Here is a 20015-nt window from a genome sequence, read left to right as displayed (position 1 = left end):
TATAAATATCCTTATGTATGTCCTAAAAATGTTCATTGTTAAAATAACCTTTTAAAACTACAGTTTCCACTTGTTAACAAAGCAACAGATGAGTATTTGGTAAGATTTTTCAGCTTTAATTCAAATATATGACATATTAGTAAAGCCCACATTGCAAAATTCATAATATTCTGTTTATTCTATATGCAAGCTGAAAAGGACATGTGCAGTGTACATGTATATATGTTTATGTACACATATATACACACCATACATATGTACACACATATGTACACACTGTACATATAGAACACAGTACACATGTACACACATGTACACACATATACACACTGTACATATACACACATATATGCACATACTGAACTTGCATATATATACACATATATACTGTATGCATACACACACCCCCCCCATATTTTCTTTAATCCTCATTGATGGAAATTTAGGTTGATTCCGTATCTTTGCTATTGTGAATGGTGCTGTGATGAATATACGAGTGCAGGTCTGATCATAGATTTTTAGTCTTGAAATGAATCTTAGTTATAGGCCACAAGAGAAGAAATAGAGATCCAAAGATGTGAAGTTGCTTTCTGGAGCTTACACAGTCAGGGGAAGATTACAGACTAGAAGCCAGGATGCCCAACACTGTATATGTCTTTTTCAATTTACATATAGAAAGAAAACTTGGAAAATTATGAACTTTACAAGATGAGCTTTACTAATACATCACAGAATATTTGAATTAAAGCTGAAAAATCTAAACAAATATTCGTCTACTGCATTGTTAACAAATGGAAACCTGTAGTTTTAAGAGGGTATTTTAACAACGAACATTTTTAGGGCTTGTATAAGGACATTTATAGAATGCTTATGAGCAATAAAACTGAGACAGTACAATTTAATGGCACTTGATGGGACCTCAAGTGAAAGTTCTGTACAATTAGCTTTGTTTTGCACATCATAAGTCAAGTAAGTGTTCTATGAAAGATCAAAGGAATTCAAAACATTTAAACTCTATCATTTGTTGAAATCTGCAAGTATCTAAGAACCAAACTAGACAGTGCTTTAGGCAAACTCAAATTATTCCACTAAAGGAAACCATAGAAAAGACAGTTTGAGTCAAGGACTCTGTTTGAATCAGGACCCATTAAAATATTACTTTAACAAATGAGCCATTTGTGAAATTAGATTTCAAGCAAATGACTAGTCCATATTTTAAAATAAGTGGCTTAAGATTTTCCTTAGAAAAGAAGAGATTAGTGAATTTAGGGGAAAGATATCTTCTTAATGAATATATTAATAGTGGTCAAAGATAATAATTTATTAGTTAATCAATGCAAAGCATTTACTAGATATATGACCCAGATACAATCTGTCATTCTTTCCTTAGAGCTGCCTCTGTCCTTTGCGTATACTTCAGGTATGGCAGTAATCTCACCCTGAAAGTGTATATGGCCAATGAGCAACTTATGGGCAGGGATACTACCTCTTTAATTTTTTGTTTTAACAGGTAAGGTGAGTTATTCATGTCACATATGGAATGTGTCGCAGACTCAGGATTAGGATGCAGATCCTTTGACTCAAAGTTCTGTGGAAATAAATGAAGACCCACCAAATGAGATTAAGCAAAGGCTATTTACTCAGAGCTTGCAATAGCAAGGGAGTCAACAACCATTATCACTTGTTAAAGACAGGCAGAGTAATTAGAAAGTTTAATAGAGGAAAAAAAGGGAAGACTTCTGGTATGCCCTGGCTGTAGACTGTTGGCCTGGAAAAGCTGGAGATGGCTAACCAGAAGTGAGCATCCTATGAGATTGATTAGGGGTATGTATTTGACTTCTTTGGTTGGTCCTAAGTTGGAAGCAGGAACAAAAATTAGAGAAGCTGTCAGTTATTAATCAAGTCCTAGTTGTTTTGGGCCAATCATTACAGGGATTATTATTTGGCTTCCAGGACTGGTTAGTGGAGATATTAGGTTGGTGCAAAAGTAATCGCAGTTTTTGATATTGAAAGTAATGGCAAAAACCGTGATTACTTTTGCACCAACCTAATAACTGTCTGACTTCCTGTAAGTGTGACTCACTGACTTCCTGTTAGTGTGACTCCTGGGCTGGGTACTGAAGACAATGGGTTGATTTCTTGAGCTGGTTGCTGCAGATCATGGGTCAGAGTTCATATGGGCTCTTAGGACTCATTTTGTCTAAAGTCTGGCCATTGTATATTCTGTCAGTTCAATTATCTTCCTTCTAGATCAGGAGCCAGCAAACTTTCTGTAAAGAGCCAGATTAAGAAACAATATTTTCAGCTTTGTGAGCCTTACAGTCTCAGCTGCAATTACTCTGTCACTTAAGCACAAAAGTAGCAGCAGACAATAGGTAAACAAATGGATTTGGCCATCTTTCAATAAAACTTTATTTTCAAAAACAAGCAGCAGGCTTAATTTGACCTGAGGGCCCAGTTCACTGACCCTGGTTCTGGACTGAAGAGTTTACACAAAATCAACAAATGTGCGAATAGCAACTTTCTCCTCCTATGTTGTGATTCATTCCCTTTTGGCCTGTCTTAATACTATTGAAGCTGTGATCATTGTGGTCTAGTTTCAAAGTGGCATCATATTCAAAAAACATAATTCAACAACCAAAATTTTTTAAAAAATATTATTTTTTCCCTCCTCTCAAAATGTATTATATAGCACTCATTTAATTACTAAAACAATACTTCTCATCATAGTTTCCTTCTGTCTCATTTCTCTATAGCCCATACTCCCCTTTATAGCCCATACTCCCATTTAAGAACCTCTTAATTGCCAAAACCCCCAAAGAAAGCCTCTGCCATGCACAAAGAATCATTCCCTCAACACATCACATGGCAGGCAAAGGTAACATTGTCAAATTGGCAAAGGTGGTCTGTCCGTAGCCTTGAACCCTTGTGTGTGCAACAATGACTGCCACAGTTCCAGGCATCACGAGATAGAATAGTATCCAGAGAAAGTAGAGGCCGTTTCTTCCTTGCATCTCCTTTAGAGTGAAGAGCCCTCTCCCAGAAGCTTCCCAGCAGACTCATCCTCGTGTCTCATTGACCCAATTGCATTACTTACTCACACCTATGTCAACACTGCCAAGGGCAATGGAGTCACCATGATTGGCTTAGATCAAGCAGAAGTCACCCGCTGAGGCTGGGAATGCATACTGTCTTCTCTGATGCACATAGTTTTACAGGGGAGAGTAGAGGTGAATGAATGAATTTGAGATTCTTTAGGAAGGTTGAGGAAGAGAGGGTTGATACTGAGAAGCCAACCAGTGGTATCTTCAGCAACAGGCAAAGGGGTAGGGAGAGAAAAGGGAGCAGGAGAAAGCAGAGGATTTTTGAAGAATCTGTCTTTAGGTTTTTAAACATTTTTCAAAGTAGAAACAATCAAGGATATCCTTTTTGTGGCAGACAGAAGGCCTGGCTTTGTTGATAATGAGGTGACTCCCACCTTCCTCTCAACACATTATATGTCATGCAAAAGCAGGTAAGAGCAACATTGTCAAATTGGCAAAGATTGTCTTTCTTCTCTACAGTCCAAATTTGATGTCTACTTTTACTCTTTCCATAAATCTCACCCTATTGTGCATTGAGTACCTTGCACGCCCCATTGTGAATGTTTTGAGTGGAGGGAGCTCTGGATGTGGAGATGGAACGGCCATGGGCATGAATCCTGGCTCTGATACTCACTAGGTTATGACCTTGGACAAGTTACTTGACACAATGAATATTAGTTACCCTGAATATACAGAGAAAAGATGTCTGCCTTCCTAGCTCATGCAGTTGTTATGAAGATTAATGAATGAAATCATTTTTCTTAAAGCACCTGGCACATATGCACTAAATAATATTTTCATTTTTCCTTTGGGTTAACCAAACCTGTCTACTCATTGTTCCCTGAACTCACTCATTTTGTGATTTTCTATCTTCACATGTAGCTTATATCATTTTTTTTTCTTTCTACTCTGCGACTCTCTCCACCTGCAATGCCTTTCCCCCTCTTCTCCATCTTGGTTCTGAACCAGTTCAGAACGCAACACCACAAAACAGGAATGATAAGGCCTGGTGTACTAATTTATGATTAAAGATTAAGAACCAAATATGATCTGAGATGTGAACAAAGAACTACAGGCAAGCATCTTAGTCATCTATAATGTAACTGTTGGAAATCTGGCTTGATTCCAGATTATTTATAAACCCCCTTTTCCTATTTCATACCAGGAGTATCATTCTCTGAAGGAGCTGCAGGACCTGTGGAATGGAGGACATAATTGGGGAGATCTCATAGTACCATGTAAAGCCCCCAAAAGTTAACATTGTACAAAAAATACCAGAGTAGTACAATCCAGAAGATGTCAGTTTGAGATCAGGGGCCACATGAGACAATGGAATAGGAGCTCAGGATAACTCAGTGGAAGAGAGAAATTACAGTGGGAGCTTTTGGCTGTAGTATTGATCCCTGCAAGTGTCATTTTTCTTCATGGGTGACTTATGTGTTATTTGAGCATGAATTTTCTCATCTTCAAAAGGGAGTCCATACCTAACTCTTATTTCTTATCTTTCATGAGAATGTAAACCCCAGAGAGGTAGAGTCAATATTTATTTTATTTATTAATTTACCAGTTACATCTAACTCATAGTATACTACCTGGCATGTAATAAACACAATAAATACTTGTTGAAAAATGAAAGAATGTAAAATAAGAGAACATAGATGCAAATCTTTGTAAACTTAGGGTATGATACAAATTCAATATATTCTGTTCTGCTCACCTCCAAGAGCTTAGCACAAATCTCTCTATAGAATAGGTATGCAGCTGATGTTCACTGATAGGTCCTATGTCTTGTAAGGAATGTAGAGCATACTGTAAGTTTGTTTTCATAGAAATCTGAAATCTTTTAAAGCCGAAGGCCTGTCCTGTGTAAGAGCATCATCTATATATCTTGCCTTCAAGTTGTTTACTGGCAAATGGCTTCCTCCAAACGCAGGGCAAATATTATTAATTGATTGTGATACTTTCCTTTACATGGCCTTCATGTTATTTTAAAAACTTTTTTTATAGGCAGCTAATACCAATTGTTCAAAATTGGCACTTGCATTGAAGATTATTTGCCATCCATAGTCTTAATTCAAGAGTACTCTTTTTTATTTTGCATGTTTGTTTACTTTCCTGAGGATCTCCATTAATAGAAACTCCACAGTCTCATTTGCTGATTATTTCTTTGTTCCCATTTTTTTGACCATCAGAAAGTTTTAGTATCCACATATAAGCTCTCTTGCTGTAAAAATGGGGCCGTCCTTGTCCTTCAACTCTAACAAGTATTGCAAAGAAGAATGATTTGCTTTGCTTCTCAGAAATAAGGGAGACATCAGTGGGGAAATGAATCAATCCACCTCATTGAGATTACTGAGAAATTTCTGAGAAACAAGCCCCCATGCATACAAGGGCCACACCTAGAACACCAGATTCACTTTTAAGTGTACTTTTCTGTTTCCATAACCTGCTACTCTTATCCACACTTTTAATCTTGTAAAGCACTTTATAAACATTTACTGATTGATTTATTATTCTGGAACCAGTTCAGAACACAACACACAAGAGTGATGAAAAGGCCTGATGTACTAATTTATGATGAAAGATTAAGAACTGAATATGATCTGAAATTTGAACAAAGAACTACAGGCAGACATCTTAGCCATCTATAATGACTTAGGAATCTGTGAACTCCAAAGCAAGAGATAGATTATTTCACTTGGCCATCAGAGGTTTCAAATGAGAAAGTTTATTTATTTCTTAAATGAAGAAAAATTTAGTCAGGCAGATTGATTCATTAGGGCTATGAGCTGTCCCAGGAAGCTGCAGATTCAAGGTTGCTGCAGAACCAAGGGTGAGAGCAGAGAATGAAGCTCATTTACATGCAGGAATAAAACCAAAGCCTCTTTCCACTCTGCTCTTCCCATTTTCGCTACACTGACCCATCTGTTTTTAATATATAATTTTGAGAAACTTTACCATCCTCATGTCTCTGGAAATAAACAGAGTATGCAACACTAAACCTAAGAAAGACTACAGTTTAATACAGTGTTAAGAATACTCCCTGTTGGGGAACATCACACACCGGGGTTTGTTGGAGGGTTGGGGGCTAGGGGAGGGATAGCATTAGGAGAAATACCTAATGTAGATGACGTGTTGATGGGTGCAACAAACCACCATGGCACGTGTATACCTATGTAAAAAACCTGCGTGTTCTGCACATGTATCCCAGAACTTAAAGTATAATTAAAAAAAAAAAAAAGAAATACTCCTTGTCAAAAAGATTGTGTCTGTTGATTACAGGCTTTAAAATGGGCCTTTATATGACTAGTTCTTCCAGGGTTTTTGTTAGCAATTCTGATCTCAGGTCTACAGAAAATGTGTAATAATAGTATCAACAAGACTAGCTCATATATTCTTTTTAAATTTTTTATTTTAATTTATTATGTTATTTTCAATTGGCAAATCATAATTGTATACATTTCTGGGACACAATGTGAAGTTTTGATATATGTATACAATGTGGAATGATTACATCAAGCTAGTTAAGATATGTATTACCTCCCTTACCTGTCTTTTTTATGGTGAAGCATTTTAAATTTACTCTTATTTTGAAATATACAATACATTATTATTATTGATCTATTACCCTACTGTGTAATAGGTCTCAAAACATATTCCTTCTGTTTACTTTAAACTTTGTGCTTATTGATCAACAGCTCCTCATTCCCTCCCTCTCTTGTCCTCTAACCCCTGGTAACTCTCATTCTACTCTCTACTTCTATGAGCTGAACTTCATTGCATTTCACATATAAGTGAGATCATGTGATATTTGTCTTTCTCTGCTTGACTTATTTCACTTAGCATACTGTCCTCCACATTCTTCCATGATGTTAGAAATGGCAGAATTTCCCCCATCCCCATTTAATGCTAAATAGAATTCCATTCTGTATATATACTGCATTTTAAAAAGTCTGTTCAATTGTTGGACACTTAGGTTTATGCCATATATTGGCTATTGCAAATATTGTTGCAATGAACATGGGAGTGCAGATATGCCTTGAACATATTGATTTCATTTTTTTTGGCTATATACCTAGAAATAGGATTACTGGAACATAATTTAGTTCTATTTTTAGTTTTTTGAAGAACTTCCACAGTTTTTCATGATGGCTATATTAATTTACATTTGCACCAACAACATATAATAGCACCATTTTCTTTGTGTCTTCTTAAACACTTATGTTTCATCTTTTTTCAAAAGCCATTCTAACAGGTGTAAAGTGACATCTTACTGTGGTTTTAGTTTGCATTTCCCTGATTATTAGTGATGCTGAGCATTTTTTCAGGTACTTATCGGCCACTTGTATGTCTTCTTTTGAGAAATGTCTATTCACATCCTTTGCCCATTTTCAATCAGGTTTTTTTTTTTTTTTTCTTGCTATTGAGTTGTTTGAATTCTGTTATGGTTTGGCTGTGTCCCCACCCAAATCTCATCTTGAATTGTAGCTCCCATAATTCCCACATGCTGTGGGAGGGACCTGACAAAAGATAATTGAATCATAGGGGCTGTTCCCCTATATTCTTCTCATGGTAGTAAGTCTCACGAGATCTAATGGTTTTATAAGGGGTTTCCACTTTCACTTGGCTCTCATTCTCTCTTTTGCCTGCTGCCATGTAAGATGTGCCTTTTGCCTTCTGCCATGATCGTGAGGCATTCCCAGCCACATGGAACTGTGAGTCTATTAAACATCTTTTTCTTTATTAATTACCCAGTCTTGGGTATGTCTTTATCAGCAGCATGAAAATGAACTAATACAAGTTCCTTACATATTTTAAATATTAACCCCTTATCAGATGTATGGTTGTAAATATTTTCCATGATTCTGTGGGTTGTCTTCACTTTGTTAATTGTTTTCTTTGCTTTCTAGAAGCTTTTTAGTTTGATGCCATAACGTTTGTCTATTTTTGCTTTTGCTGTTTGTGCTTTTGGGGTGATACCAAAAAATGCATTGCCCAGAGCAATGCCATGGAGCTTTATTCCTATATTTTCTTCTAGTGGTTTTAGAGTTTTAGGTTTTATATTTAAGTGTTTAATACATTTTGAATTGATTTTTGTATATGGTGTAAAGGTCAAAAATTGTTTCCTCATTGTGTGTTCAAAGGTTCAAAAGAGTGTACCTGGCCTTTATAAATTTGGAAAATCAACGTTTTTCCATCAATTCCAAGGTTATATTTAATTGTAAACTCTTTTTTTCCTAGTTGGTCTAGCAAAGGATTTGTCATTTTTCTTTATGCCTTCAAAAAAACCAATCTTTAGTTTTGTTGACTTTCCTATTTTTTTCTAGTTTCCTAATTTCTGCTCTGATCTTTGTTACTTCCTTTCTTCTGTTAACTTTGGGCTTAGTTTATTCTTCCTCTTTTAGTTTCTTAAGTGTAATGTTATCTGTAATCTTCTTGTTTGGTATAGGCATTTATTACTGCAAATTTCCCTTTTGGGACTGCTTTTGTGGCATGTCACAAGTTTTGGTATGTTGTGTTTCAATTTTGGTTTAAGTTTTTTTTTTTTTTTAATTTTCTTTTTGCTTTCTTCTCTGGCCTATTGGTTTCAAAAGATTTTGAAAACTTTTTATCATTATTTCCTTAAATGTGCTTTCTAGGCTTCTTTCTTTTTTTTTTTTTTTTACTTCAGAAACTAGTATTGTAAATATTTGTTCACCTGATATTCTATAATTCCCGTAGGCTTTTTTCATTCTTTTTTTTTTTTTTTTTTTTGCTCTTCAGATTGAATAATTTGAAATAGGTTATTTTCAAGCTCACTGATTCTTTCTTCGGCTTGATCAGTTCTACTATTGAAGCTTCCAATGAATTTTTAAATTCAGTTATTGTATTCTTTATTTTTAGGATTTCTATTTGTTTTATCATTATTTCTATTTCCTTGTCAAGCTTCTCATGAATAATTTTCCAAATTTTATTTAATTTTCTATCCATATTTTCTTGTCATTTTCTGAACTTCCTTAAAATAATTTTTCTGAATTCGTTGTTAATCATTTCCTAGATCTCCATATTCTCTGCAGATTTATCTAACTTCTGGTGGTGTTGTATTTCTCTGATTTTTTCATAATCTTTGTGTCCATTCATTGATGTCTGCTCATTTGGAGAGGTGACCACCACTTTTGGCCTTTGCAGGTATTATCTGGTGGTGATAGACCTTTATTGTTTAGCCTAGCCTGAAATTCTGGATGGGCCACTAGTAGCAATCTAAGGAGAGCAGACCTTGGTGTCAAGCTCTCTAGTTGGGCTTGGTTGCTTTCTGTTTTCTAAAGTTGAACGGTACTGTTTATTGTGCTCCATGGTCTGGTGAGAACACTGACCAGACTCTGTAGTGAGGTGGAACTATTGCCTGGGCTTTGTGATAATCTCTGCTGGGACAGCGTTGCATATTGGGCAGGTTGTCTTCCTGGCTGGGCAGTGCTGTTATATGGAATCTGTAGTTGGACAGGGCTATGTGCTTTGCTGTAAGGCTGGGTGAGGTCTCTGGGATTGATGCTCAACCACTTAGGGTGGGGAGGGCAAAAGGCTATGCTCCACAGTTATATGTAGACTTGGGCCTGCCTCCCAACCTAGGGAAGGCATAAGAAGAGCACCATGGATTGGTGGTCACTACTTAGCAACTTGGGCTGGGTGAGACCAGATGCTCCCTCTGTGGGTGATCACTAACCTGTTGTTACCTCCTAGTCTGGGTTAGACTTTGTTTATTAGTTGATACATAATATGGGTACATTTTTATGAGGGTATATGTGATATTTTGATACATGCATACAGTGTGTAATTATCAAACCATAATATTTAGTTTACCTACCCAGCATATCATTTATCATTTTTTTGTGTGTTGAGAACATTTCTTCTCTACTAGCTGTTTTGAAATACACAATCTATTATTGTTAATGATAATCACCCTATTTGTGTTTTGAACACTAGAACTTCTTCTTTCTGCCTAACTATGTGCTTGTACTCATTATTGACCTCTTTTATCACCACCCCACATCAGTCTACTCTCTACCTCTATGAGGTCAACATTTTTAGCTCCTACATATGAGTGAAAACTTTGTATTTGTCTTTCAGTGCCTGGATTATTTGACATAGCACAATGACCCCCAGTTCTAACCATGTTGCTGCAAATGACAGAATTTCGTTCTCTTTTATAGCTTAACAGTACTCCATTGTGTATATATATACCACACATTCTTTATCCATACACTCATTGATAGATACTTAAGTTGATTCCATATCTTGGCTATTGTGAATAGTGCTGCAATAAACATGGGTGTGCAGGTATCCCTTTGATATACTTATTTTCTTTCTCTTGGATAAATACCCAGTAGTGGGATTGTTGGATCAGGTAGTAGCTCTATTTTCAGTTTTTTGAAGAGCCTCCATATTATTTTCTTTAATGGCTATACTAATTTACATTCCCACCAGCAGTGTAGAAGAGTTTCCATTTCTCTGCATTATCACCAGCATTTGTTACTTTTTGTCTTTTTAATAATAGTGATTATTTTTACGTAACATGTATTTTAAGTTCAGGGTACACGTGCAAGGTTTGTTACAAAGGTAAACTCATGGCATGTGGGTTTGTTTTATATATTATTACTTAACGCTTAGATATTAAGCCAGTACTCATTAGTTATTTTTCCTGATTCTCTCCCTCTTCCTACCCTCCACCCTCTAATAGGCCCTAGTGTGTGTTGATCCCCTCTATGTGTCCACATGTTCTCATCATTAAGGTCTTGCTTGTGAGTGAGAACATGTAGTATTTGCTTTTCTGTTCCTGTGTTAGTTTGCTAAGGATAATGGCCTCCAGCTCCATCCATGTCCCTGCAAAGAACATGAACTTACTCTTTTTTATGGCTGAATATTATTCCATGTTGTGTAAGAATCACATTTTCTTTATCCAGTCTATTATTGATGGGATTTTAGGTTGATTCCATGCCTTTGCGATTGCAAATAGTGCTGCAGTCAACTTACACGTTCATGTATCTTTATAATAGAACACTTTATATTCCTTTGGTTATATACTGAGTAATGGGATTGCTGAGCTGATGGTATTTGTGTCTTTAGATCCTTGCATAATCAGCACACTGTCTTCCACAATGGCAGAACTAACTTAAACTCCAGCCAACAGTGTATAAGCATTCCTTTTTCTTTACAACCTCGCCAGCATCTGTTTTTTTCTGACTTTTTAATAATTGGCAGATAATAGCCATTCTAACTGGGGATATCGCATCATGGTTTTGATTTGCATTTCCCTTATGATGAGTGATGTTAAGCATTTAAAAATGTGTGTTGCCCATTTGTATGTCTTCTTTTGAGAAATGTCTATTCAGACCCTTTGCTCACATTTTAATGAGATTATTTTTTCTTGTTGAGTTGTTTGAGTTTCTTTTATATTCCAGAAAGCAGTCCCTTGTCAGATACATAGTTTGCAAATATTTTCTCCTATTCAAAAGATTATCCCTTTATTCTGTTGATTGTTTCCTTTGCTGTGCAGAAGCTTTTTAGTTTAATATAGCCCCATTTGTCTATTTTTGTTTTTTAATTTCTTGTGCTTTTGAGGTCTTAGCCATAAAATTTTTGTCCTGATCCATGTCCTAAAGCAGTGGCCTCCACCTTTGTGGCACCAGGGACCAGTTTCATGGAAGACAATTTTTCCACGGACCTGCAGTGGCGGGGGTGGGAGGGTGCATTAGATGATCATAAGGAATGTGCAATCTAGATCCCTCATGTGCACAGTTCACGATAGGTTTCATGCTCTTATGAGAACCTAACGCTGAAGCTGATCTGATGGGAAGTGGAGCTCCGGCAGTAATGCTCCCACCTGGGGTTTGTGACAGGCAGAGGACTAGTATTGATTCATGGCCTAGGGGTTGGGAACTTCTGTCCTAGAGCATTTTTGCTATGCTTTCTTTTAGTAATTTTATAATTTTGAGTCTTATGCTTAAGCCATTAATCAATTTTGAGTTGATTTTTTGTATGTGGTGAGAGATAGGCATCTAATTTCATTCTTTTGCATATGGATATCCAGTTTCCTCAGCAGCATCCGGAAAGGATGTCATTTTGCCAATGCATGTTCTTGGTGCCTTTTTTGAAAATCAGTTGGCTGTACATCTATAGATTTATTTCTGGGTTCTCTAGTGTGTTCCATTGGTTTTGTGTCTGTTTTTATGCCAGTGCCATGCTGTTTCTGGTTACCCGTTTTGTAGTTTATTTTGAAGGCAAGTAGTGCGATGTCTCCAGCTTTGTTATTTTTGCTTAGGATTGCTTTGACTATTTGGGCTCTTTTATGGTTTGATGCACACTTTAGAATTATTATTATTATTTTAATTTCTGTGAATAATGTCATTGGTATCATGATAGGGATTGCATTGAATCTGTTGATTGCTTTTGGTAGTATGCACATTTTAACAATATTAATTCATCTGTTCTGTGAGCATGGGATGTCTTTCAATTTGTTGGGTCTTCATTCAGTAGTATTTCATAGTTTTCCTTGTAGAGGTCTTTCACCTCTTTGGTTACCTTTATTCCTAGGTATTTGTTGTTGTTGTTACTGTAAGAAAATTGCTTTTAAAATTTCTTTTTCAGCTAGTTCATTGTGAGTGTATGGAAAGACTACTGAGTTTTTATGTTGATTCTGTATCCTGCAACTTTCCTGAATTCTTTTATCAGTTCTAAGAGATTTTGTGATGGAATTTTTAGATTTCTCTCTCTATAAGATCATGTCATCCACAAATAGGGACATGTTGACTTCCTTTTTTTTCCAATTTATATTTCTTTCTCTTGTCTGATTGTTTTAGCTAGGACTTCTAGTGCAACATTAAATAGGAGCGATGAAAATGAGTATCTTTGTCTTGTTCCAGTTCTTTGAGGAAAGGCCTTCAACTTTTCCCCATTCAGTATGATGTTACCTGTGGGTTTGTCATACATGGCCTTCATTATATTGAGGTATGTTCCTTTTATACCTAATTTGTCAATCATTTTGTCATGAAAGGATATTGAATTTATAAAATATTTTTCCGCATCTATTGATACCATCTTATTGGTTTTCTACTTCATTCTTTTGATATTATGTATCACATTTATTAACTTGCATATGTTCAACCATCCTTGCATCTCTAGGATAAATCCCACTTGATCATGGCCTACTATCTCTTTGATGTATGTGGGGTTTGATTTGCTAGTATTTTGCTGAAATTTTAGAACCTATGTTCATCAGAGATATTGGGCTGTAGTTTTCTCTTTTTCTCGTGTCCTTGTCTGATTTTGGTATCAGGGTAATGCTGGTGTCATAGAATGATTTAGAAAGAATTCCCTCCTCTTCAATTTTTTGGAATAATTTGACAATTGGTGTTAATTCTTCTTTGTAAGTTTGGTAGAATTCAGTAGTAAAGCTATCTTGGGCTTTTCTCTTTTGGGAAACATTTTATTCAGTCTCATTACGCATCATTGGGTTGTTCAGGTTTTTGACTTTTTCATGGTTAAATCTTGGTAGTTTGTATATGTCCCATTTCCTCTGGATTTTCCAATTTGTTAGTGTATAGTTGTTTATAGTAGTTATGATGATCCTTTGTATTTCTGTGATATCAGTTGCAATGCATCTTTTTTTTTTCATTTCTGATTTTATTTTGGTCTTCTGTCTTTTCTTGGTTAGTCTAGCTGACAGTTTATTGATTTTGTTTATCTTTACAAAACATTACTTTTATTTTGTTGATCCTTTGTATCTTTTTAGTATCTATTTTGTTTTGTTCTACTGTGACCTTTATTATTGCTTTCTTTTAAAGTTTGAGTTTCACTTGCTCTTTCTTTTCTAGTTCATTGAGGTGCACCATCAGGTTATTTGAAATCTTTCTGCTTTTTTGATGTGGGTGTTTATTGCTTTAAACTTCCATCTCAGCATTGCTTTTGCCATTTCCCATAGGTTTGGTATGCTGTCTTTTAATTTTTTTTTCAAGAAATTTTAAACATTTCCTTTTTAATTTCTTCACTGACCCAGTAGTCATTTAGGAGCAAATTGTTTAATTTCCATGTGTTTATAGAATTTCTAGGTTCTTCTTGTTATTGATTTTTAGTTTTATTTCACTGTGGTCTGAGAAGATAGTTGATATAATTTCAATTTTTAAATTTGTTGAAACTTGTTTTGTGGCCTAACATGTGGTCTACCTTGGAGAATGTTCCATGTGTTGATGAGAAGAACGTGTATTCTGCAGTTGTTGTTTAAAATATTTTGTAAATGTCTGTTAGGTCCATTTGGTCTAAATTGCACTTTAGATCTAGTGTTTCTTTGTTGATCTTCTGTCTAGATAATCTGTCTAATGCTGACAGTGGGGTGTTAAAGTTCCCAAATATTATTGCTTTGGAGTGTATCTCTCCCTTTGGATCTAATAATGTTTGCTATATATATCTTGTGCTCAAGTGTTGGGTACACATATATTTAGAATTGTTATATTGTATTGCTTAATTGAACCCTTCATATTTATAAAATGACCTTCCTTGTCTTTTTTTTTACTGCTTTTGACTTAATTCAATTTTACCTGATATAAGCATAGCTACTTATGCTAGCTTTTGGTTTCTACTTGTGTGATATCTTTTTCCGTTCCTTTATTATCAGTCTGTATCTGTCTTTACAGGTGAAGTAAGTTTCTTGTAGGCAGCATATACTTGGATAATTTTTTGAATTCATTCAGTTTACATCTCTTAAATGGGATTGTAATTCATTTATATACAAGGTTATTATTGGTAGGTGATTACTTTTTTTCTGTCATTTTGTGAATTTTTTTCTGGTTGTTTTGATTATCATTTGTTCCTTTCTTTCTCTATTATAATCCACCATCACAGGTTGGTGACTTTCTTGTTTTTTTAATACCCTTTGTTCCTTATATTTCTCTCTTATTATGTTTCATTGCAGTTTTGTGGTTTTCTGTAGTACTAACATTTGGCTCCTTTCTCTTTCTAAATTGTGTGTCTGACCTACTAGTGTGTTTTATATTTTCCTTTGTTTTTGTGATGACAGGTTTTATCATTTTTCTTCCAGATGTAGACCTTCCTTAATGAGGAAGACTTAATGCAAGCACCAGGACTTAATTGGATCATCTCTCCACTGCTAGGATTGGGAAGGGACAGATGCTCCCTTTATGGGTAGTTGCTGACCAGCAGTTGCTTCTTGACAGGGTAAAAGTTAAAAAGAGCACCCCAGGCTTTGTGGGGAAGCTGGCTAAGACAAACCTGGAAGACTTGTGGAACATGTTTCTTGCAGCGTGACGCTGTTGGTTAGTTTCTCTGGTATGGTACCTTTTTTGGCCAGAATGCAAAGCAACTACTAAGGTCTGCATGCTGGTCTTTTGAACTTCACCTCTGTTTTTCGTTTCTAACTGACCCCATGTAATCTGGACCTGCTGGTCCTGGGCATGGTCTGAAGAATGACAGGAGGAAACACTTGTGTATGGAGTTAGAAGTGACAAAGAGGTACGTGCTGCTCCATGGAGAGCCTTTAACAGCATGTTGGAGTGTGGCCATCATTCTGCAGACATGGGGAAGCCATTGCAGAATTACATGGAAAGTTCTTTGATCAGAGAATAATTTAGAAAGATTACATTGTCAGTGGTATGAAGGATAAAGGTAGAGGGAGATCAGTGGCAGGGGACTAGGTAGAAGTCAATTGAAATAATCCAGGTGAGAAGTAATGAGGGTCCAAACAAAGCTGCTGCATTGAGACTGGAGAAATGGCAGGGACAGGTTTTTATAACTGTTTCCTTCACACTCTTGCCTATGTGTGTCACTTTCTGGATGAGTCAAGCTGGATATCTTTCAGATTTATAGTGTCGAGGTCACTGCTGACTAACATATGAGAATACCTGGAAATGATTTATTTTTAACTTGCTTAGGCACAGAGATTGACAATATGTAGAAAAACAGAACCTGGCACATTCTATATCATCTGGTGAAATGACTACCTTATTAATAGTGGGAGGCAGTTCATAATTCTTTGCCACATTTCATTTTTTCATTAATATTTTGCTATATTGTCATAAAAATATATATATATTTATGGATACATACATATATATTTAACAGAGTTGAGACTATACTGCCAAAACTATTTTGCATTCTATTTTTCCCCTTAAACCTTTTGTTATATTTTTCATTCCACAAAGAATTTTTAGTAATGTAATTTTTAAAGATTTCAGTTTTTTTTGTATTACTGTATACTGTTTTAACTAATCCCTTATTGCTGAATATTCAAGTCATTTCTGGTTTTTAGCTATTATAAATAATATTATAATGCACATTTTTACAAAATTGTTATAGCAGCTTTATTAATAATAGCCCAAACTGGGAAACAGCCTAAATATCCTTCCACAGAAGAATAAACACATTGCTGTAGATTCAGTATTGCTGAATCCTATTCAGCGATATAAAGGAACAAAATACTGATACACAAAACACACAGGTGAATCTCAAAAACATGATGTTCATGGAAGGATACTAGATAGAAAAAAGGACGTACTATTTCCATTTACACATAGTTCTAGAATGGACTAAACAGCTATGGTAGTAGAGATTAGGACAATGGTTGCTTCTTTAGGGTGCGACTGACTGGAATGGGAGAGGTGGAGTTTTCTGGAATGATAAGATGATCTATGCCCTTATTGGAATGGTGGTGACATAGGTATATACATTTGCCAAAGTTCATTGAACTATACATTTAAAATCCATGTACTTTATTATATGTTAATTTTGCCTTAATTACAAAAATTCACAATAAACACTTCTCCTTTCTCTGGGTTGGTGAAGTTGATACAAATTTGGAGTAGTAAAAAAAGGTTATGTGGAGTGTATCACACATCTTTTAAGTTGACAAGAATGGATTTTAAGTCATAGACTCTAATAATGTATAATATTACAGGGAAGAAGACACAAGAAAAATATTACAGCAGCCCCAAGACTATATCTAACACAATCTCCTGAGTTTACAGCCCTCCCACAAGATGCCTAATATACAAGATTGCTGTGCAATGCTATAAAAGGACTTACACAGTCTATTCTGAAAAACTGGTACTTCAATAAATAAGATAAGTGGAGAAGCCAGGATATAAGAAAACATATAAAAACTTTTAGAAGGTCAACAAAGCCTGGGGAGATAAAACTCAATAGTTCGGGAACAGAAGTGGAATGGAGTTTTCTTTGTTTTAGACAGAAAATTACAAGGTGCTGTTTGAGATTACAGCTGGAGTTGGAGTAGTCCCTTGCAGGAGTGCAATTTAACAAGCATCTAGGAATCTGAGCCCATCCACATAAAGGAAATGGAAGGATAACTTTTTGTTGACTTTTCACTGTGATAAGAAATGGTCCACCAGCAAGGGAAATTCTGAGGGGATGAAAAATGTTCTGTCTTGTTTTGGGTGGTAGTTACATGACAGTATACAATTGTCAAAACTCATCCAACTGAACACCTAAGATGAGTGTATATTATTGATATCAGTACCTCAATAAAAATAATATAAATAGTAAAAAAGCAAAGAAGAAGAGGAAGATTTTTCTTTTCTTTGCCACTATTTCAGTGACAAATTAAGATCCACTAGGTAGTAGAGCAGATCAGATCTGGAGTTGTCAAGACCAGACCTATTGCTTGGAGGAATGGCCAAATTCATTTAGTGCAGCTGAGTGGGGGGTGTCCAGGTCATCTCTGAGTAGCAGATAGACTGGCTAGAGTAGAGATATCATCTATGCCTTTGGCACAAAACCAAGAAAGTCTTTCTGTAAATTTGCAACCCAGTGTGGTGATAACAAATAGGTCTCATCTTCTCTGATTCATGAATCACACAGGAAGCCTTGGGTACATGAAGATGAAAACCTCAACCCATGCTCAAATTGAAGAGTCAGCATTGATTAGTGATGTCTGTTAGGGGTGGCAGGTGGATTGGAGACATGTATGCCAAATATTTACTAAGCACTCCTGGCCCAATTTTTTGAAGGAAGGAGGAGGATAGGGGCTGGATGCTCAAGACCACAAGGAAATTTCTTTAGTGACTATGGTGGTGCTGGTCATGTTTAGGTATACTGGATTTGGAGATCGTATTCCATTTCTTCCAGAAGCTTCCAGGAGTGAAGCCAGCTTAAAAGAGCCAAACAGCTTGACTGAAGCATCAGTCTGAAGAGGCTTGGCAGAGGTGGAAACCAGGCCTAAGAAAAGATGGCTGAAGCCAGAGAAAATGGGGGCAAAGGAAGTGAGTGTTGGCTAGTGTAGAAGGTGGCCCTGGATTCCCTGACTGGATGGGATTTAGCTCCAGAGGCTTTGTGGGTGGAGTGCTGCTGTCAGTGTGCACAACTGGATTGGACCACAAATCAAAAGCCATGGATTGCTGAATTCCAGATCCCTTAACTAGTCTTCCTTCCTTGAGAACAGGTCTGGTGCCACATCCTGGAGTCCAGTGGTCAGATGTGAGAGAAGGTCAGAGAAGGTAGAGATGAAAGGATCCACTGGGAGCCTGAGAAAATGCCCCTTTGTGGTGCCCATCTCCTCCACTGTTGGCCCTCTCATTCCTGCAACTGTTCACCCTTTTAAGGCCCAGGTCCTTTCTTATTTTTAAATGAGTAATATCATACATACCATAAAGTGAGTAAAGTGCTCTAATCTTTGATGAGCACTTTTATACACGATGAATTTGACACATGTATACAGTATGAAAACCACCTCCTAAATCAAATTCCACATTTCTAACCACGCCACTCTCCACCAGAAGTTTCCCCTGTGACCCTTCCCAGTCTCTAACCTCCTCTTCTGGGGAAATCACTAGGGGGAACAATGATCACAGTTTGCCTGAGACAGGAGTTGCCTGGGATTGAGGGGTTTCCTGGAATGTGGGACTTTCAGTGCTAAAACTGAGAAAGTTCTGGGCAAAACAGAACAATGGAACATCCTAGTCCTCACAATTCTGACCTTGATGATCATTGATTAACCTTGCCTGGTTTTGAACTTCATTTAACGGAGTCAGACTTTAAGTACTCTTTTGCATCTGGCTTCTGTTATGTAACACTATTTCTGTGTGTTCAGCCCTACTGTACATATAGCAACAGTATTCTTTTCAATTGCTGAATAATATTTCACTGTATGAATATACGTTGTCTATTGTCCTGTTGAAAGGCATTTTGGTTCAGCTACCTTCTGATATGAATAATAATCACACTGACCAGTCTGCTAAGTAATACCTCCCTTTATTGTAAGTCTTCTCTAATTTTTAGGAACTAGGTGGAGGGGTAAATTATAAGCATGTTATCTTAGCCCATTTAAGCTGCCATAACATAAACTGGGTAGATTATAAACAACGAAAATTTGTTACTTACAGTTCTGGAAGCTAAGAAGTCCAGGAGCAGGGTGCCCGTATGGTTGGATTCTGGTGAAAACCCTCTTCTGGATTGCAGACTGCCAACTTCTTGCTGTGTCCTCACATGGTAAAAGGGATAAATGTACTTCCCTGGGCTTGTTTTATACGGGCACTAATCTCATTCGTGATGGTTCTGCTTTCATGACCTAATCACCTCCCTAAGGGCCACAATTCCTAATACTATCAGGTTGGCAGTTAGGATTTCAATATATGAATTTTGAAGGGACACAAACATTCAGACTATAGCACGTGTCTATAATCAAATAGGTGTTGGTGATTACTCCATTTCCCTAAAACAATTTCAGGGACTGTGCCAGGGACTAGAAAAATAGCTTAATTATTTGATTTTCTTCTTTTTAACTTTTATTTTAGGTTCAGGGGTACATGTACAGGTTTGTTAGATAGGTAAACTTATGTTGTAAGTGTTTGTTGTACAGATTATTTCGTCATCCAGGTACTAAGCCAATAGTTATTTTTTCTGATCCTCTCCCTCCTCCTACTCTCGACCCTCAAA

General features: G+C 36.4%; 1 protein-coding gene across 3 annotated transcripts in view; it reads left to right on the top strand.

Annotated features, from left to right (window-relative positions):
• Positions 1-20015, top strand: part of LOC105487925 (uncharacterized) — a 313023-nt gene that overhangs the window by 42410 nt on the left and 250598 nt on the right. For all 3 annotated transcript variants that reach the window (XR_011621459.1, XR_011621460.1, XR_011621461.1), the window contains exon 8: positions 19463-19568. The gene's annotated coding sequence lies outside the window, so the exon portion shown is untranslated. The remainder of the gene's footprint in view (positions 1-19462; positions 19569-20015) is intronic.

This window comes from Macaca nemestrina, chromosome 3 (assembly GCF_043159975.1).
Source record: "Macaca nemestrina isolate mMacNem1 chromosome 3, mMacNem.hap1, whole genome shotgun sequence".
NCBI lineage: Eukaryota > Metazoa > Chordata > Mammalia > Primates > Cercopithecidae > Macaca > Macaca nemestrina.
Note: the sequence above shows the minus strand (reverse complement) of the source record. Positions and strands in the feature narration are given on the sequence as shown.